This window comes from Triticum urartu, chromosome 7, assembly GCF_003073215.2.
Source record: "Triticum urartu cultivar G1812 chromosome 7, Tu2.1, whole genome shotgun sequence".
Lineage (NCBI taxonomy): Eukaryota > Viridiplantae > Streptophyta > Magnoliopsida > Poales > Poaceae > Triticum > Triticum urartu.
In genome coordinates, this window is record NC_053028.1 from 537,326,179 (window position 1) to 537,347,305 (window position 21,127).

Genomic DNA, 21,127 nt, shown 5'->3' on the forward strand with positions numbered 1-21,127 from the left:
TCTCTAGTACCGCACAACTTTCGCCGGTACCATAAACCCACCATTTACCTTCCTCAAAACAGCCACCATACCTACCTATTATGGCATTTCCATAGCCATTCCGAGATATATTGCCATGCAACTTTCCACCGTTCCGTTTATTATGACACGCTCCATCATTGTCATATTGCTTTGCATGATCATGTAATTGACATCGTATTTGTGGCAAAGCCACCTTCATAATTCTTTCATACATGCACTCTTGATTCATTGCATATCCCGGTGCACCGCCGGAGGCATTCACATAGAGTCATATTTTGTTCTAAGTATCGAGTTGTAATTCTTGAGTTGTAAGTAAATAAAAGTGTGATGGTCATGATTATTAGAGCATTGTCCCATGTGAGGAAAGGATGATGGAGACTATGATCCCCCCACAAGTCAGGATGAGACTCCGGACGAAAAAAGAAAAAAAGAAAAAAAGAGGCCATAAAAAAGAGAAAGGCCCGAATAAAAAAATGAGAGAAAAAGAGAGAAGGAGCAATGCTACTATCCTTTTTACACACTTGTGCTTCAAAGTAGCACCATGATCTTCATGATAGAGAGTCTCCTATGTTGTTACTTTCATATACTAGTGGGAATCTTTCATTATAGAACTTGGCTTGTATATTCCAATGATGGGCTTCCTCAAAATGCCCTAGGTCTTCGTGAGCAAGCGAGTTGGATGCACACCCACTTAGTTTCTTTTTGAGATTTCATACAATTATAGATCTAGTGCATCCGTTGCATGGCAATACCTACTCACTCACATTGATATCTATTGATGGACATCTCCATAGCCATCGATACGCCTAGTTGATGTGAGACTATCTTCTCCTTTTTATCTTCTCCACAACCACCATTCTATTCCACCTATAGTGCTATGTCCATGGCTCACGCTCATGTATTGCGTGAAGATTGAAAAAGTTTGAGAACATCAAAAGTATGAAACAGTTGCTTGGCTTGTCATCGGGGTTTCGTATGATTTAAATATTTTGTGTGATGAAGATAGAGCATAGCCAGACTATATGATTTTGTAGGGATAGCTTTCTTTGGCCATGTTATTTTGAGAAGACATGATTGCTTTATTAGTATGCTTGAAGTATTATTATTTTTATGTTAATATTAAACTTTTATTTTGAATCTTTCGGATCTGAACATTCATGCCATAATAAAGAAAATTACATTGATAATTATGATAGGTAACATTCCACATCAAAAATTCTATTTTTATCATTTACCTACTCGAGGACGAGCAGGAATTAAGCTTGGGGATGCTTGATACGTCTCCAACGTATCTATAAGTTTTGATTGTTCCATGCTATTATATTATCTGTTTTGGATGTTTAAGGGGCTTTAATATGCTCTTTTATATTATTTTTGGGACTAACCTATTAACCGGAGGCCCAGAGCCAATTTCTGTTTTTTTTGCCTATTTTAGAGTTTCACAGAAAAGGAATACCAAACGGAGTCCAAACGGAATGAAACCTTCACGATGATCTTTCTTGGACCGAAACAATCCAAAAGACTTGGAGTCAAAGTTTGGAACTCCACGAGGTGGCCACGAGGCAGGAGGGCGCGCCCAGGGGGGTAGGCACGACCCCCACCCTCATGGGCCCCTCGTAGCTCCACCGACGTACTTCTTTCGACTATATATACTATTATACCCTAGAAACACCGCAGAGAGCCATGAAACAACTCTTCCACTGCTGCAACCTTCTGTACCCGTGAGATCCCATCTTGGGGCCTCTTCCGGCGATCTGCCGGAGGGGGAATCGATCACGGAGGGCTTCTACATCAACACCATAGCCTCTCCGATGAAGCGTGAGTAGTTTACCACAGACCTTCGGGTCCATAGTTATTAGCTAGATGGCTTCTTCTCTCTCTTTGAATCTGAATACAAAGTTCTCCTCGATGTTCTTAGAGATCTATTCGATGTAATACTCTTTTGCGGTGTGTTTGTTGAGATCCGATGAATTGTGGGTTTATGAACAAGATTATCTATGAATATTATCTGGTTCTTCTCTGAATTCTTATATGCATGATTTGATATCTTTGCAAGTCTCTTCGAATTATCGGTTTAGTTTGGCCTAGTATATTGATCTTTCTTGCAATGGGAGAAGTGCTTAGCTTTGGGTTCAATCTTGCGGTGTCCTTTCCCAATGACAGTAGGGGCAGCAAGGCACGTATTGTATTGTTGCCATCGAGGATAAAAAGATGGGGTTTATATCATATTGTTTGAGTTTATCCCTCTACATCATGTCATCTTGCTTAAAGCGTTACTCTGTTCTTATGAACTTAATACTCTAGATGCATGCTGGATAGCGGTCGATGTGTGGAGTAATAGTAGTAGATGCAGAATCGTTTCGATCTACTTGACATGGACATGATGCCTATATTCATGATCATTGCCTTAGATATTCTCATCACTATGCGCTTTTCTATCAATTGCTCGACAGTAATTTGTTCACCCACCATAATACATGCTATCTAGAGAGAAGCCACTAGTGAAACCTATGGCCCCCGGTCTCTTTCTTATTATATTGCATCTCTTTTATTTACATCGAATCTCGTTTACTATTTTGCAATCTTTACTTTCCAATCTATACAACAAAAATACCAAAAACATTTATCTTACTATCTTTATCAGATCTCACTTTTGCGAGTGACCGTGAAGGGATTGACAACCCCTTTATCGTGTTGGTTGCAAGGTTCTTGATTGTTTGTGCAGGTACTAGGTGACTTGTGTGTTGTCTCCTACTGGATTGATACCTTGGTTCTCAAAAACTGAGGGAAATACTTACGCTACTTTGCTGCATCACACTTTCCTCTTCAAGGGAAAACCAACGCATGCTCAAGAGGTAGCAGCGCCTCAGTGGAGAAAGCCGAAAACTGACTGTCACAATAAGCGTAAACTAGTCAGCGATCCGATGACTGTATTAAACTATACGATCGATAGAGGTCACCCCGTGTTAAATGATGGTCCACTCATCACATTGTCCAATGTGTTTACGGCTTGACCTCGACTGTCGCCGAACACTAACCGGGGTAACTGGCCTCCCAACTTTAAGCTCCTATGACTAAGTGAAAGTTATAAATCTCGCATATCTGATTCCCTTGTTTCCTCTAACACAACCGCCTTCGGGCACCAAGACGTCGGCTAATGGTTGTTTTGTTATTGTGGAAACACCATGTGTAGCATCTACAAAGGGGTAGAAGCTGACGATGGGCCACTTTCAAATGATAAACTGTCACAACGGAGTCAAAATAAACATATCTCATCATCATTTGTATTTATTATACAAGCGCTGCTTTCCGTAATTATCGTTATAAACCCATAATATGCATCAATTTGACTTAAGATTTTGGCCAAGCTGGGTTGCCTGGCTCCTGTGATTACCCCTACGTTCCCGATTGTTCGACTAGGAGGTAAAGGGAGCACCTCTGTGATTGTTACTTTCGGGTCATCCGTGTTAGCACCTCAGACTGGGAGAAGCCGAAAGATAGCCATCTTAAAGAATATAATTGGTTGGCAACGATGGAAGTGAAATTTTGGTTCATTAATACCATAGAGTTTGGGAAATTTCCCCGAACTAAATCCTCAATATTTTCCTCCCACATTGATCGGAGGTGAGGTTTCATGATCATGATCATCATGACAACCCAAAGAAAGGAACCGATAGTGGGATTATTTTCTTTGGAAGATGTTTTATATCTCTTTGCGTACCTTTGTTTATAAAACCGTATGTACGGTTGCCTTGTTTTCCATAAATCTTTGCCCTTATAACGGCTTATAAAGTAGGAAAACACTCCCCGGCTACTGGCCGAAGAGGTTGAAGCCGATGGTCGGTCAACAAAGTTTTGTACAATGCAGATCCGAGGATTAATGATGTAAAGTACTTGGGTACCTAGAATCATTACACATAAATTGTGAGCAAAAATCAATTTTTTCACAACCAATCTTTTAAAGAGTCAATGGCATAGTCTCTTTGAGACAACCGAGCAGCTGACATAATGCTCTCATAGTTCCCTATTGGCATTAATTTCCTATCTATTAGGCCCCTTAAGGCCGAGCTCAGCTTTCATTAGCTCTAACTCCTTTATGAGTTCTTTAATCCTTTCCAAGAAGTTTGCGTTAAACACAACAAAATTTTCTATCAAATGGGTATCGATCCTTAATTCGGCCACCGATGCCCACATTAAGGCTCGGGGGCTACTGGGCTTCACGCTTATTATTTACAAATATTAAAGGGGCACATCGATCCCCTGATCTAGTGTTGCCACCCAACCAGTGTCTCGGGGGCTACTGCATTGCCTATTCAATGTAGAAAATTCAAAGTGCTTAGTGTTCGGCTTGACCGAACTATGGGCAAACGCGTCTTCGGACAACAATAGGTACCATCTAGACCTATCCGGCATCAAGCTAATATATTACAACAACTTATCAAGACCCTCTCTTAAGGGCCCGTTCGCCGATCACTATTTCCTCTAATATATTACACCGTGTTTCTATTCCTAAGTATGCTGCCGAGTTGGGAATTGATCCTCAGGCTGATTTTACAAATCGACCTGAGTCTCAGGGGCTACTAGGGTCAGCGGTTTGATTTTATCCTTCAGGTGCATCCCAGATATTAGGCCAACACGCACCTTGAGGGCTACTGGCTATACATCTCGGCAGAGAATGCATTGCACAATTCGGAATTAAATTCATAACAATCAGCCCATGACCGGGGCGGTGCACCACCTTAGATATAGTCCGGCGTTGGTGCTCGACCGCAAAAGATACCTCGGAAGCAGTCTGGCATAAAGCTTGGTTGCAAGTGGCTGAACCCTTTTAACTTTTTCAAGACGAAGGTAATCTATGACACCTCAGATACATTTCGGCGTTGGAGCTCGAAAGCGGTCCGGTGTTGGTGCTCGGCTGCAAAAGATACCTTGAATGTAGTCGGGCGTTGGAGCTCGTACGCGAGAGGACACCGCCGCAAGGGAAAAACTTCAAACCCGAGGTGGGCATAAAAATAACAAGGCATTGATACAGGTCGATAACTTAAAGGGGCTCCTCGGATACCCGACGTGTAAACTCTTCGGATTTACTTCGGCGATCCTCAAGATCGAAGATAAGAAGATTTGTTGAACCAGTTTACAAGACCAACGACTCAAGATGAAGAGAAGTTCGGAAGAATCGAGGAGCGTCCCCAACTTGAAGACCGGTTCAGGGGGCTACTGACGGTGTCCTGGACTAGGGGGTACTCACCACGTCGTCTCCCGACCAGGTGGATCGGGCCGAGGACCCCCATGGCGGTTCACTCATGGGCCACTTCGGGCAGCCCATGCCGCATGATAACCCACAAGTATAGGGGATCGCAACAGTTTTCGAGGGTAGAGTATTCAACCCAAATTTATTGATTCGACACAAGAGGAGCCAAACAATATTCTCAAGTATTAGCAGCTAAGTTGTCAATTCAACCACACCTGGAAACTTCATATCTGCAGCAAAGTATTTAGTAGCAAAGTAATATGATAGTGGTGGTAATGGTAGCAAAAGGTAATGGTAGCAAAAGTAGTGTTTTTGGTATTTTGTAGTGATGATAGCAATAGCAATGTAAAATTAAATAAGCGAAGAACAATATATGGAAAGCTCGTAGGCAATGGATCGGTGATAGAGAATTATGCTGGATGCGGTTCGTCATGTAACAGTCATAACCTAGGGTGACACAGAACTAGCTCCAATTCATCAATGTAATGTAGGCATGTATTCCAAATATAGTCATACATGCTTATGGAAAAGAACTTGCATGACATCTTTTGTCCTACCCTCCCGTGGCAGCGGGGTCCTAATGGAAACTAAGGGATATTAAGGCCTCCTTTTAATAGAGTACCGAACCAAAGCATTAACACATAGTGAATACATGAACTCCTCAAACTACGGTCATCACCGGTAAGTATCCCGATTATTGTCACTTCGTGGTTAATGGATCATAACACATAATAGGTGACTATAAACTTGCAAGATAGGATCAAGAACTCTCATATATTGATGAAAACATAATAGGTTCAGATCTGAAATCATGGCACTCGGGCCCTAGTGACAAGCATTAAGCATAGCAAAGTCATAGCAACATCAATCTCAGAACATAGTGGATACTAGGGATCAAACCCAAACAAAACTAACTTGATTACATGATAGATCTCATCCAACCCATCACCGTCCAGCAAGCCTACGATGGAATTACTCACGTACGGCGGTGATCATCATGAAATTGGTGATGGAGGAAGGTTGATGATGACGATGGCGACAAATTCCCCTCTCCGGAGCCCCAAATGGACTCCAAATCAGCCCTCCCGAGAGGTTTTAGGGCTTGGCGGCGGCTCTATATCGTAAATCGTGATGAATCCTTCTCCCTGATTGTTTCCTCCCCGAAAGCAAATATATAGAGTTGGAGTTGAGGTCGGAGGAGATCCAGGGGGCCCGCGAGGTAGGGGGGCACGCCCTGGGGGGGCAGGCGTGCCCCCACCCTCGTGGCTAGGGTGTGGGCCCCCTGGTCTTCATCTTTTGCAAGGATTTTTTATTATTTCCAAATAGACGTTCCGTGAAGTTTTAGGTCATTCCGAGAACGTTTGTTTCTGCACATAAATAATACCATGGCAATTCTGCTGAAAACAACATCAGTCCGGGTTAGTTCCATTCAAATCATGCAAGTTAGAGTCCAAAACAAGGGCAAAAGTGTTTGGAAAGGTAGATAAGACGGAGATGTATCACCGCACACGAGGAAGATTCCACAAGGCTTGGTGATCAAGACAAGGACTCCTCTCCACCAACGTATTCGACTAGGACTCTTGTTATCCTAGGCCTCTGGTACATTATATAAGCCAGGGCCAGGCTAGTCGATAGATCATGACATTATTCATCACCCCTAAGGTTTTAGACCACAACATATGATCTCGAGGTAGATCAACTCTGTACTTGATACTCCATCAATATAAACAAGAGCAGGACGCAGGGTTTTACCTCCATTAAGAGGGCCACTACCTTGAAAACAGCGTCAGCCCGGGTTAGTTCCATTCAAATCATGCAAGTTAGAGTCCAAAACAAGGGCAAAAGTGTTTGGAAAAGTAGATACGATGGAGACGTATCAACTCCCCCAAGCTTAAACATTTGCTTGTCCTCAAGCAATTCAGTTGACAAATTGAAAGTGATAAAGAAAAAACTTTTACAAACTCTATTTGCTCTTGTTGTTGCAAATATGTAAAGCCAGTGTAACACCCACGATGCGGCTATATCTCCCACGTGTCGGAGCATGACTTAGAGGCATAACCGCATAGTAGGCTTGTCGCAAGAGGGTAATCTTTACACATCCCATGTACTGAATAAGAAAGGGATAAAGAGTTGGCTTACAATCGCCACTTCAAATAATACATAAATATAGCATTACATCATCCAGAATACAATCAAGGTCCGACTACGGAACCAAATAAAGAAAGACAACCCCAAATGCTAGATCCCCGATCGCCCCAACTGGGCTCCACTGCCGATCAACAGGAAACTAAACAACACAATGAACACGAACTTCATCGAGCTCCCACTCGAGCTGGGTTGCGTCACCTGCACTGGTATCATCGGCACCTGCAACTGTTTGGAAGTAATCTGTGAGTCACGGGGACTCAGAAATTTCACACCCTCGCGATCAAGACTATTTAAGCTTAAGGTAGGAAAAGGGGTAGTGAGGTGGAGTTGTAGCAAGCACTAGCATATATGGTGGCCAACTTACGCAAATGAGAGCGAGAAGAGAAGCAAAGCTCGGTCGAGAAGCTATAATGATCAAGAAGTGATCCTGAAACTACTTACGTTCAGGCATAACACAAGAACCGTGTTCACTTCCCGGACTCCGCCGGAAAGAGACCATCACGGCTACACACGCGGTTGATTCATTTTAATTAAGTTAAGTGTCAAGTTTTCTACAACCGCATATTAACAAATTCCCATCTTCCCATAACCGCGGGCACGGCTTTCGAAAGTTCAAAACCCTGCAGGGTTGTCCCAACTTAGCCCATCACAAGCTCTCACGGTCAACGAAGGATATTCCTTCTCCCAGGAAGACCCGACCAGACTCAGAATCCCGGTTACAAGACATTTCGACAATGGTAAAACAAGACCAGTAAAGCCACCCGAATATGCCAAAAAATCCTGATAGGAGCTTGAAAGTGCTAGTGATCGACTAGAGGGGGGGTGAATAGGCGATTTTTATGAAAGTCTTCAAAACATGGAAGTTTCAAAGACAAACGATAGAAATAAACCTATTACCATGCAGCGGAAGGTAGACTACACTAGGCAAACCATAGTCAAGTATTCAATGGAGTGAAAGCACAATGACTAATAGCAGCTAGGCAGTAAAGATCAGGTAGGAAGATATTGTGAAGCCAATCAGAACAAGCAGTCACTCAGTGAAGAGAAAAGATAAAGCAATCATACAATGACTTCACAAGGACCAACAGTAAGTAAAGGGAAGGGAAGGATGAAACCAGTGACTCGTTGAAGACAATGATTTGTTGGACTAGTTCCAGTTGCTGTGACAACTGTACGTATGGTTAGGGAGGCTGAGATTCAACTCAGAAGACCTCGTCTTCACCTTATTCCCCTTGAGCTAAGGACACCCAGTCCTCGCCCAATCACTCTGGTAAGTCTTCAAGGTAGACTTCCAAACCTTCATAGACTTCGTTCACCGGCGATCCACAATGACTCTTGGATGCTCAGAACGCGACGCCTAACCGGCTAGAGGATTCACAGTCCTCAAGTGTAATAAGTCTTCAGATCACACAGACAGGAAGACTTAAGTGATGCCTAACACTCTTTGGCTCCGGGTGTTTAGGGCTTTATCCTCGCAAGGAATTCGCTCTCAAAGGCTTCGAGGTGGGTTGCTCTCAAATGACAAAAGCCGTGCACTAACTCTGAGCAGCCAACCGTTTATGGTTGTAGGGGGTGGGCTATTTATAGCCACTAGGCAACCCGACCTGATTTGTCCGAAATGACACTTGGTCACTAAGGAACTGACACGTGTTCCAACGGTCAGATTTCAAACACACACGGCAACTTTACTTGGGCTACAAGCAAAGCTGACTTATCCAACTCTGGACAAGATTTGCTCTCATAGTCTTCACTCGAAGACATAGGATTTTGGTTAAGCATCACTTCAGTCATTCTGACTGGTTCTCTTGGACCCCACTTAATAGTACGGTGGTTCCTATGACTCAACAAAGAAAAACACAGAACGACGAAACTGCTAAGTCTTCGCGCTCCATAGTCTTCACGCGATGTCTTCTCTTGTCATAGTCTTCAATGTGAATGTCTTCACATACCACCTTTGACTTCAATGTCTTCATACATTTTTAGGGGTCATCTCTGGTAGGAAAACCGAATCAATGAGGGACTTCTACCTGTGTTATCCTGCAATTCTCACAAACACATTAGTCCCTCAACTAGGTTTGTCGTCAATACTCCAAAACCAACTAGGGGTGGCACTAGATGCACTTACAATCTCCCCCTTTTTGGTGATTGATGACAAACTAGTTGAAGTTTTCAACGGGGAATAAAATATGTGAAATTGTAAAGGATAGGGGATTGTCATCATAAGTGGCAAAGGCTCCCCCTGAAGATGTGCATATAAGTAATTTGATTTTGGTATGCAAATGCACATGGCAGGTTGTACTTGTGGAGATCCTCTTCAACTTATGATGACAATTCATCATGCAAGAAAAGTATGTGAAGATAATGACATGCATAATGAAAAATGGACGTCTGCAAAATGATCTAAGTGCAGAATTTATGGTCGCACATGCGGAATTTATCATCGCATCACAGAATAGCAAATAAGTAGCAGACGACCATCGAGTTTAAGTTTTACAACTCAAAGATCCAAATGTATCAAAAATGAGAGTTTTAAGCACTTGGCAAAAGTAGCAAAAAGTAAAGCAACCACCCATATGGACCCGCTTGAAGACTATCAACTCATATGCTTCTCCCCCTTTTGTTAGTGAGGACCAAAAAGGTTTGAAGACATAGAGCGCCTACTCGTTCCCATGAGGTGCAGGCGAGGCAGCAGGGTCGTCGGTGAGATCCGATGGTGTAGAGGAACTTGGTGCAGTGTCGTCATGCGCTGAAGTTGGAGGAGGTGAAGTTGCATCATCTTGGACATCGATGACTCTGGCATTTACGGTCGCAGCTAAGGACGAGTATTCAGAGTCTTCAAGTGAGGGAGTCCGACGCAAGCGAGCATTTCTGGGAGGAGTTGAGTCAAACTTGAAGCGTTTGGTGAAGCCATTGTCGTGCAGATCAGCTTCAGCACTCAGTAGGGTCAAACTCTTCCACGACCTCCGACAGGTTTCATGAGTGACAAAGGCATTCTTGGTGGCAAGATTGCGAATGCGGTTGACATCCATCAAGAGGCTTTGCATCTGACGCTTAAGCCAGTCGTGATGTTTGTCCTGTTTCTGATGCAGCGCACGAGAAGCTCTCGGTCATTGAGGACACGAGATCGTCTTTGAGGCCTTTGCGCAATGGTGCTACCAGTGGCATCAGTCTGAGCACGAGGGGCACGTGTGTTTCCAGCAAGGGGATAAACACGAGACACTGCTGGAATTCCTTCAATGGGCTGGGTAAAGCTTTGGTGATCAGCATTGTGAAGATAAATGGGATCCTTAGCAGGCTCTGGGTAAATGGCTTCAACTGACAGATCAACCTCGGGCAAGAATATAAGATGATTGCGTGCAGACGGCTGATAGTTGAAGGCCGAGTGACGCTTGATCAGACGCATGACCCATGGAGCATAGAATTTCAACCCAAAGATGTCGGAGCTAGACGCAGCCAACTGCCTGATGAAGAAGTCTTGAGCATTGAAGCTGATGCCATTGAAGATATAGAAAACCAAAGTCTTCATTGCTCCTTCAAGCTTCGCTGCAGATGAGTGTCCTTTGACAGGCCATAGAGTCTTCCTGATGATGTGGTAAATGGTGCGAGGCAGGTACTCTAGGTCTTCAACAAAGAACTCATATGGGTATTCAGCATCGTGAGGCAGAGGCTTCATCATGCTCAGCATTTGACTCATGTTGGGTTCTGGCTTCTGAAAGATGCTTTCCAAGGCATTTTGATGTTGTTGACAACCTGGTTCATAGTATTCACCAGGAGTGTGCAGGCCTGTGAGCTCAATGATATCAAGAGCTTTAGCTTCATGATGGACATTGCCTGTCATCCACTCAAGGACCCAAGTCTTCGGATCCCTCTTGTAGCCTTCAATATGAAGAGTAGCATAGAATTGAAGCAACAATTCTTCATTCCAGTGCTCCTTGTCAGTGATGAACTGCAACAGACCAGCATCTCTGAAACAGTCCAATGCTTCTTAGAGGCAGGGCAGACCAGCTATAGCTTCAGAATCGAGGCGCATATGTGGAAATATGCGCCCTTGATTGTATAGGACACAGGAATAGTAGCTGCGCTGCTGATAGCTCCAGAACCGATCTGAGGAAATGCGCAGTCTGGTATAAGGGTTCTTGGAGCTGTTGAAGAAGGTATTATGTGCCACGAAGCCATTCGCATTGAAGACCCCAGGTGAAGTGGCAGTGCCTGGGAAACGTGGAAGTCTTGGCTTGGGCTTTTGGACTTGAGGCCTGTGCTCGACGTGGTACTCAAATTGTGGACCAGCAGCAGGCGGAGGAGTTAGAATGGGCCATCGAACCATAACTAGCTAACCACGATCAAATGCCAGCTCCATTGTGTGAGGTCTTGGAGGGGGAACATGGGCATTGGAATTATCTTCATGGGATTCAGGGGCCACATGTGCTTCAGGTACTTGGACCTCAGGTGCTGCAGCATTGACTTCAGGTGCTGCAGCATTGACTTCTGGTGCCTCATTGGCTTCCGGCGCCATATTGGCTTCAACCATGATAACGTCATTGGCGTCAGCAGTGATGTTTGTGGTTACTTCAGGGTTGTTAACCTCCACTTCAGAAGCTGGAGGGCCGGTCACGTTCTCCTCGAGAACAACATCTTGGTGAGACGGGGGTGTAGCAACTCTTGTGTCTCTTGGGGCTTCTTCTTCATCTTCTTCTTCATCGGCTGATGCAGCCGGAATGTCTTTAGCCATTTTGGCTTTGGGTTCAGACACGTGCATTGTGGGAGTGACTTGGGGCCTTGGTCCTTTGCGAAGCCTGCATAATGCGGGCGACGCTTGTGGAGATGGAGTGTGCTGGGCCACAAAGTCATCATCATCTTGCACTGTTGGGGTAGCTTGCGGTTGGGGAGAGCTTGGAGTGTCTTGTCTCTATGGGTGATCAGCCTACGATGCATTCTGAGCAGTTGGTGTCAGAGGACGACCAATGCTGATGAGTTTGTTGTGCGTAAGCACAGGCGATGATACCAATTGGTGCTCGATCTGAGGAAGGACTTCATCATTTTCAACATTGTCATGGTGACCAATGTCTTCAGCAGCGGTGGGGTCAACTGCTGGGATGTCTTCAGCTTCAGGAGCCTCTGTGGAAGCAGGCTCATGAATTACCATCTGTCGTTCTTGATGTGAAGAGGCAGGACGAGCAACCGAGATGGGTTCAACAATAAGGGGCTCTATGGGAGCAGCCCGATCTTTCTTGGTTTTGCGCTTCTTCTTGAAGGAAGGGACATCAGAAGCTTCAGGATGTTTCCTCTTTCTGGCTTCAGCCTCAGCAGCCCTTGTCTTCTTTAATTCTGAAGCCACTGTGGGGACCTTAGGCTTCGAGCCTGTCATACTAGCTGGGAAGACAATGGGATGTGCTTCCTGCCTTGTTGCTTCGGGTTCGGCCACAGCTGGCTTCTTCTTCTTCTTTGCAGCCATCCTGGGATTGATGCCAGGACGCCCAAGAGCCTTGCGCTTTTCAGCTTCATTGTAGGCTTGCACGCACTTGTCAGCCAGACTCTTCATGCGCTCACGAGAACCTTTAGCTTCTTCGCGTTTCTTGAGAAAGGCTTCCTTGAGCTCGTGCAACATAGTCTTGAAGTTCTTGACATCTTGCACGCTGAGCTTTGCCATGTGCTGCTTGAACTGAGCTTTCTCATAGTCGATCTTTTGCTTCAGTTCAACGATGCGCTGAGCTAGAGCTAGCTCAGAAGCAATGGCACCAGTGAAAGCGACGCTGAGGCCAATTGGAAGTTGCAGATCATCAAAGCTGAGATTGGGGGTTTCAAACCACTCATCAATGAAGTTGTGAAGAATTGCTACATCAAAGAGAGGCAAATCATTGAAGATTTCTGCTTCTTCTTTGCTCTTGATCAGTTGCTCAAGAGCGTCATCTGCAAGATCTTCATTGCTAGATAGATCAATGGCGTCGTTGCGCAGAATAGCAGCAGCAGTCAGTTCTTGGCTGGTGGGTTGCAAGGGAATCTTTACTCTTGAGGGCTTGGAGATGCGTGACAAATCTTCAGACTGCACACTGTGTTCAGGAGGTGCAGTGGCCAGAGGCTTCGCCTATAAGACCTTTGGTGCATGAGTAGGCTTTGAAGCTTTAGGCTTCTTTAGTTTCTTTGGCTTCGGCGGTGCAGGCGCTTCATCAGATTCAGCGTCATCTACAGGCTCATCCACGACTGTCCCTTGAACCATGATATGAGTGATGAGACCTTCCAGGTTGTAGAAGGGCCCAGCAAGATTGGGTTTAGCTTCGCGTGTGCCATCAGCACGAGGAGTAGAGGGGCCTGGATTGAAGTCTAAGCCTCGTGACTTCTTGTTCTCTTTGGCCGAGTTCCTGGCAAACTGAAGGTTGCACTTGAACAGATTATCATCGCGGCACCACAGTAATGAAGATGGGTCTGCATCCGCAGGTTGCGGTCCATGGACCATGCAAGGATAGAAGCCTTGTTCAATGGCTTCAGCTCTGGACTTGGGTTGAAGATTTCTGTATAGAATGTCTCCCCATGGTCGTTTGATGGCATTCTTCTCAGCATACTCCTGGGTTATGAACCTGTACTTGAACCACTGTTCTGCCCAATATCCTCGAATCCATTGGATTCGAGTTTTTTTTGCTGATTGTAGTCCTCCTCTGGATCTGTCTTGTACAGCTCATAGAGGTCAGGAGGCAAATCTCTTGAGGTGTTGCCACGACGCTATCTGCCACCCTTTCTTGTAGGTTTCTCTGGTGCCATGAAGCTTAAACTGAAGGGCTTCAACACGTTTAAAGGTTTCAAAGGCTTCCGCTTTCTGGTCAAACAGGAACTGGCTTCGGGAGAGTCAATGTGATGCTGTAAGAATTCTGCAAATGAATGCAGACTATGAGAACCAAGGGATTCTCCCACGGACATGTACCTGTGACAGCATTAAGGTGCGAGGGAAGGGGAAGAGGTCATATGCATTCTCAGAAGATTTTGAAGATAAATCAGTTTAGAAGTGTAAGTGCATCTAGTGCCACCCCTAGTTGGTTTTGGAGTATTGACGACAAACCTAGTTGAGGGACTAATGTGTTTGTGAGAATTGCAGGATAACACAGGTAGAAGTCCCTAATTGATTCGGTTTTCCTACCAGAGATGACCCCTAAAAATGTATGAAGACATTGAAGTCAAAGGTGGTATGTGAAGACATTCACATTGAAGACTATGACAAGAGAAGACATCGCGTGAAGACTATGGAGCGCGAAGACTTAGCAGTTTCGTCGTTCTGTGTTTTTCTTTGTTGAGTCATAGGAACCACCGTACTGTTAAGTGGGGTCCAAGAGAACCAGTCAGAATGACTGAAGTGATGCTTAACCAAAATCCTATGTCTTCGAGTGAAGACTATGAGAGCAAATCTTGTCCAGAGTTGGATAAGTCAGCTTTGCTTGTAGCCCAAGTAAAGTTGCCATGTGTGTTTGAAATCTGACCATTGGAACACGTGTCAGTTCCTTAGTGACCTAGAGTCATTTCGAACAAATCAGGTCGGGTTGCCTAGTGGCTATAAATAGCCCTCCCCCTACAACCATAAACGGTTGGCTGCTCAGAGTTAGAGTACGGCTTTTGTCGTTTGAGAGCAACCCACCTCGAAGCCTTTGAGAGAGAATTCCTTGCGAGGATAAAGCCCTAACCACCCAGAGCTAAAGAGTGTTAGGCATCACTTAAGTCTTCCTGTCTGTGTGATCTGAAGACTTATTACACTTGAGGACTGTGAATCCTCCAGCCGGTTAGGCGTCGCGTTCTGAGCATGCAAGAGTCATTGTGGATCGCCGGTGAACGAAGTCTGTGAAGGTTTGGAAGTCTACCTTGAAGACTTACCAGAGTGATTGGGCGAGGTCTGTGTGACCTTAGCTCAAGGGGAATACGGTGAGGACTAAGTGTCCTGAGCTGCGTGTTCAGGACTAGGTGTCCGGGACTGAGTGTCCTCAGGTTTAAATACCTATCCGCCCTAACCAGACGTACAACTGTCACCGCAGTTGGAACTGGTCTACCAAACCTTTGTCTTCATCACGCACACTGGTTCTATCCTTCTCATCTCTTTATTTACAGTTGGCTCTTGTAAAGTCAGTGCCTATTTGCATTATCCATTTGTCTTCACTGTGTACCTGATCTTTACTGCCTAGCTGCTATTAGTCATTGTGCTTTCACTTCATTGAATACTTGACTATGGTCTGCCTAGTGTAGTCTACCTTCCGCTGCATGGTAATAGGTTCATCTCTATCATTTGTCTTCGAAACTTCCATGTTTTGAAGACTTTCATAAAATCGCCTATTCACCCCCCTCTAGTCGATATAACACACTTTCAATTGGTATCAGAGCAAGGTACTCCCTTGTTCTGTGTGATTTTGGTTTAACCGCCTGGAGTTTTAGTTATGTCGACCACAGTAATGAAGACTGTGTCATGCCCCATCTTTGACGGCCATGAGTATCCCAAGTGGAAGGCCATGATGAAGAAGCGCCTCATGGCGACAAACAGCAAGCTGTGGACCGTCACTGAGATTGGTCTGACCGATCTGTGCAAGATGGCGGAAGCTGATGACATTTGCAGGTACACTCTTCTCAACCTCACGGCGAAGGACGTCATCTGCTCCTGTATGTCTCAAAATCAGTTTAGGAATATCATGCATCTCGATCATGCGAAGCTTATCTGGGACCGTCTCTCTGAGGTCTATGAAGGTCATCGAACTCGTCATGATCCTTGGTTTGAGGACTTTAAGGAATCTCTCAAAGCGATGACATTCGAACCAGAATCATCATCTTCTGCATCATGCCTTATGGCAAAAGATGCTAAGGTAATTGAATGCTATCTATCTGAATCCAGTGATGATGAATCTGGTGATGAATTTGGACCCAGCTATGCAAAACTTGCTTCCCTTGCCACTAAACAACAGAAAGCTATGGAACATATTCAAAAACTGGTAGACAAAAGCGATGACATGTTAGACGCTGAAATGACTCGATCTCAGTCCTTAATTGAAGACATAAAAAATCTTCACGTTAAGTATGAGGAACTTGAAAGTCATCATGAAACACTCTCAACAACTCATGAAAGGCTTTCCTATGATTATCTTCAAAGGAAGCAAGATCTTGAGAAATTGAGAGCGGCTCATGAAGATCTTCAAAAGGAAAACGAGTCACTTCGCGCTGAACAGATCAGTTCAGCTCAGGAAGGATTTGAACCACCATGTCTTAAATGCATTGAGCGTGATAACACTACTTCTGTTGCTGAATGTTCTACTGCTGCTACTATTGCAATATCTTCAACTGTTGATGTGGTAACTAATCCCTCTGCTGAGGATACCACTGCTATTGCTGATGAGAATGCTAGGTTGAAGACACTGCTTGAAACAGGGATGTACAAAAGTCTCAAAGGGCATCAGACACGATGTGATGTCCTCAAAAGGTAGATCCTGAACCAAAACCCTAGGAAAGAGGGTGTTGGGTTCGAAAGGAAAATGAATGCTCATGGATCTTACTGGAAACTTGAGCAGTACCCCAAAACTACATGGGTTGCTGCAAAGGAACCGTCAGTGGATCCATCCACCCTATCTGGCTTCACTTGTGCTAATCCCATTGTTATTGATGAATCCTTTGATGCAAACTATAAACTGTTTAAGAATCAGAATGGTGAAGTGTTTGCCAGGTATATTGGTACTAACTGCAGGAATGGGCCGCCTATGAAGAAGGTCTGGGTGCCGAAAAGGTGTTTGGAGAATCTTCCTGTGAATGTCATCATGACACCACAGGTGAAGAAGACAAACCCCAGACCACAGGCTTCATACGGTCCAAAGGCTTCATACAGACAAAGGACTCACCTGAGTCGCACTAACGCAAATGTTTTGCAGGGAAACCATACTCAGGCCAAGAACTATTCATAAGCGCAATATGAGCGCGGTTCATCAAACCGCCATGTTCATAAGACCAAGAACTATTCTGCTTATTCTTATGAGTACTATTGTCCACCTGCAAGACTTTTTGCTAGGGCTCCAAAGCCAAAGTTCTCAGATGCTGCACTTAGACTCATTGCTTCGAAGCCACCCTTCAAGATGTGGGTGGCTAAGAAAGCTTAACTCTCTTTTACAGGGAAAGGTCTCCAGCCGAAAACTAAAATCGTCTGATGCTATTGCTGGGGACCTTAAACATCTTGTAGGGCGCAAGATCAAATGCCCAAATGGTCTTATTATGTACTTTGTTCCTGAGTCGCTTGCTACTTGCCCTATCAGTCCTAATCTCGATCTAAGCTTTAATAATCCACTGTTTTGTCAAATGTTTTTTCTTCACTATTCTCTTCATGAAGCCCATCCCCCTAAACTGCACTGTAGGGTACGACACCAGTAGCTTCAGAATGGATTATTGATAGTGGGTGTACCAATCACATGACTGGCAAGCGAAGCCTTCTCATGGACTCAACCTTACGTCCATCTGACAAAAGTCACATCACATTTGCTGACACTGGTAAAAGCAAGGTATTGGGTCTAGGTAGAGTTGCAATCTCAAAGGATCAACACATGGATAAAGTCATGCTTGTTGAATCCCTTGGTTTCAACTTAATGTCCATCTCAATGCTTTGCGATTTACACATGATTGTGATATTTGGAAAATATTGTTGCCTTGTTCTAATGGAATCTGACAAGTCTCTAGTGTTTGAAGGGTATCGGAAAGATGATTTGTACGTGGTAGATTTCTCAGCAGGACCACAACTTGCCGTATGTCTTCTAGCAAAAGCTTCTAAATGCTGGCTTTGGCATCGGAGGCTAGGGCATGCTGGCATGAGGAACCTCCACACCCTTGCAAGGAAGAAGCATGTCATAGGCATCGAGGGCGTCAAGTTCAAGAAGGATCACTTATGCGGTGCCTGTGAAGCAGGAAAGATGACGAGGGCCAAGCATCCCTCGAAGACAATCATGACAACGACTCAACCCTTCGAACTGCTCCACATGGATCTTTTCGGTCCCACTCATTACTCAACTCTTCCTAGTACTGCTTGTCTCTATGGCTTTGTCATTGTTGATGATTATTCAAGATATACTTGGGTGCATATAATCCTCTAGAAGACTAAAGTGCAGGATGTCTTCAGACGCTTCGCCAATCGAGCAAGGAACAACTATGGCGCCAAGATAAAGCACATCAGAAGTGACAATGGCACTGAATTCAAGAACACTGGCCTAGATACATATCTTGATACCTTAGGCATCACACATGAATTCTCAGCTCTGTACACACCACAGCAGAATGGCGTCGTCGAACGCAAGAACAGAACACTTATTGAGATGGCCCGGACGAAGCTTGATGAATACAAGACTCCAAGAAAATTCTGGCCGGAAGCCATTAATACTGCATGCCATACCATCAACCGTGTTTATCTTCACAAGCTTCTGAACAAGACATCCTATGAGCTCCTTACTGGCAAGAAGCCAAATGTCAGTTACTTCAGAGTATTTGGCGCCAGGTGCTGGATCAAGGATCCACATCACACTTCAAAATTTTCACCAAAAGCACATGAGGGTTTTATGCTTGGATATGGAAAGGATTCGCACTCCTACAGAGTCTTCAACCTTTTTCACTATAAAGTGGTTGAAACAATTGATGTGCGGTTTGATGAGATGAACGGCTCACAAAGAGAGCATCTGCCAAATGTGCTAAATGAAGTTCAATCAAACTTATGGGAACTGGAGAAATCATACCGTCTGAAGCTCAGCCTGAAGAGGAACTTATCACCTCCGCACCTGATCAACCTGAAGACAATGCTCAGCCTGAAGACAATCCCTCTAACGATGACAATGATCAGCAAGAGCAAAATCTTCGTCCTGTACATCCTCGTGTTGCCAATGAAGTACAGATTGAGAGAATAATTGATAGCATCAATGCACCAGGTCCACTCACTCGTTCAAGGGCAACACAGCTAGCAAATTTCTGTGGGCACTTCGCATTCGTCTCAATATCTGAACCCAAGAAAGTTGAAGAAGCCTTCATGGAACCTGAATGGATTCAAGCTATGCAAGAAGAGCTTCAACAGTTTGAGCTGAATAATGTATGGGAACTGGTTAAGCGTCCTGATCCTCGCAAGCATAATATAATAGGCACCAAATGGATATATCGCAACGAGCAAGATGAGCATGGTCAAGTTGTCAGAAACAAAGCTTGTCTCGTTGCTCAAGGGTACACTCAAGTTGAAGGGATTGACTTCGATGAAACATTTGCTCCTGTGGCTAGACTTGAAGCCATACGCATACTGCTAGCCTATGCAAATCATCATAACATACTTCTATATCAAATGGATGTGAAGAGCGCTTTTCTCAATGGCAAGATTGAAGAAGAAGTGTATGTTGCACAACCGCCTGGCTTTGAAGATCCAAAACATCCTGACATGGTGTACAATCTCAACAAGGCACTGTATGGCCTCAAACAAGCCCCTCGGGCTTGGTATGACACACTCAAATACTTCCTGAAGAGCAAAGGCTTCAAACCTGGTTCCCTCGACCCCACTCTCTGCACGAAGACATATGATGGTGAACTGTTTGTGTGCCAAATATATGTGGATGACATCATATTCGGCTGCACCAATCAGAAATACACTGACGAGTTTGGATATATGGTGCAAGAGCAATATCAGATGTCCATGATGGGTGAGCTGAAGTTCTTCCTTGGTCTTCAAACACGTCAGCAACGCAACAGCATCTTCATATCTCAAGAGAAGTACCTCAAAGATTGCCTGAAGAAATTTGGGATGCAAGACTGCAAAGGCTTCATGACGCCAATGCCAGACAAACATCATCTGGGTCTCGACGACAATGGTAAAGAGTTCGATCAGAAGGTATACCGCTCCATGATTGGTTCTTTTCTTTATTTATGTGCTGGTGACAAGGTGGATCGCAAGTCTACATCAGGCACATGTCATTTTCTGGGACGATCACTTGTATGTTGGTCTTCAAAGAAGCAGAACTGTGTATCTCTCTCCACTGCTGAATCTGAATACATTGCTGCTGGATCTTGCTGCGCTCACCTTCTATGGATGAAGCAAACACTCAAAGACTATGGCATTCACCTGAAGCAAGTACCACTCTACTGCGACAACGAAAGCGCCATCAAGATTGCCAACAACCCAGTTCAGCACTCGAAGACAAAGCACATTGAAATTCGTCATCACTTTCTCAGAGATCATGTTGTGAAGGAAGATATTGATATCATACACGTCAACACTAAAGAGCAATTGGCAGATATCTTCACCAAGCCCTTGGATGAGAAGAGGTTTTGCAAGTTACGGTGTGAGCTAAATATCTTGGAATCCTCAAATGTCCTGTGATCAGGCACACATCCTAACACTTATGCATGTTGATGACTTAGATATGCAACACATGAAATAAAGTATATCTTCAATCAATGAAGACTTACATTCTGAGTGTGAATACATTAACGTGGAATTTGACTTCGGAGCGCCACAATAATTGTGCGCCGTGTCTGGGTCTAATACTTCCTATACGGTGGGTAACGCCACCACCAAATTCTTCTGTTTGAAGTGTTTTACCCATGGCATTACATGTGCTATGTCTTCACATTTTGTTTGTCTTCATTTCCAACTTGTCTTCATGATTATCTTCACTATGTTGACTTGATTGTCTTCTGATATATACATACTAGTGTTCTGTCTTCTACAGCATTCACTTATAGCTACGT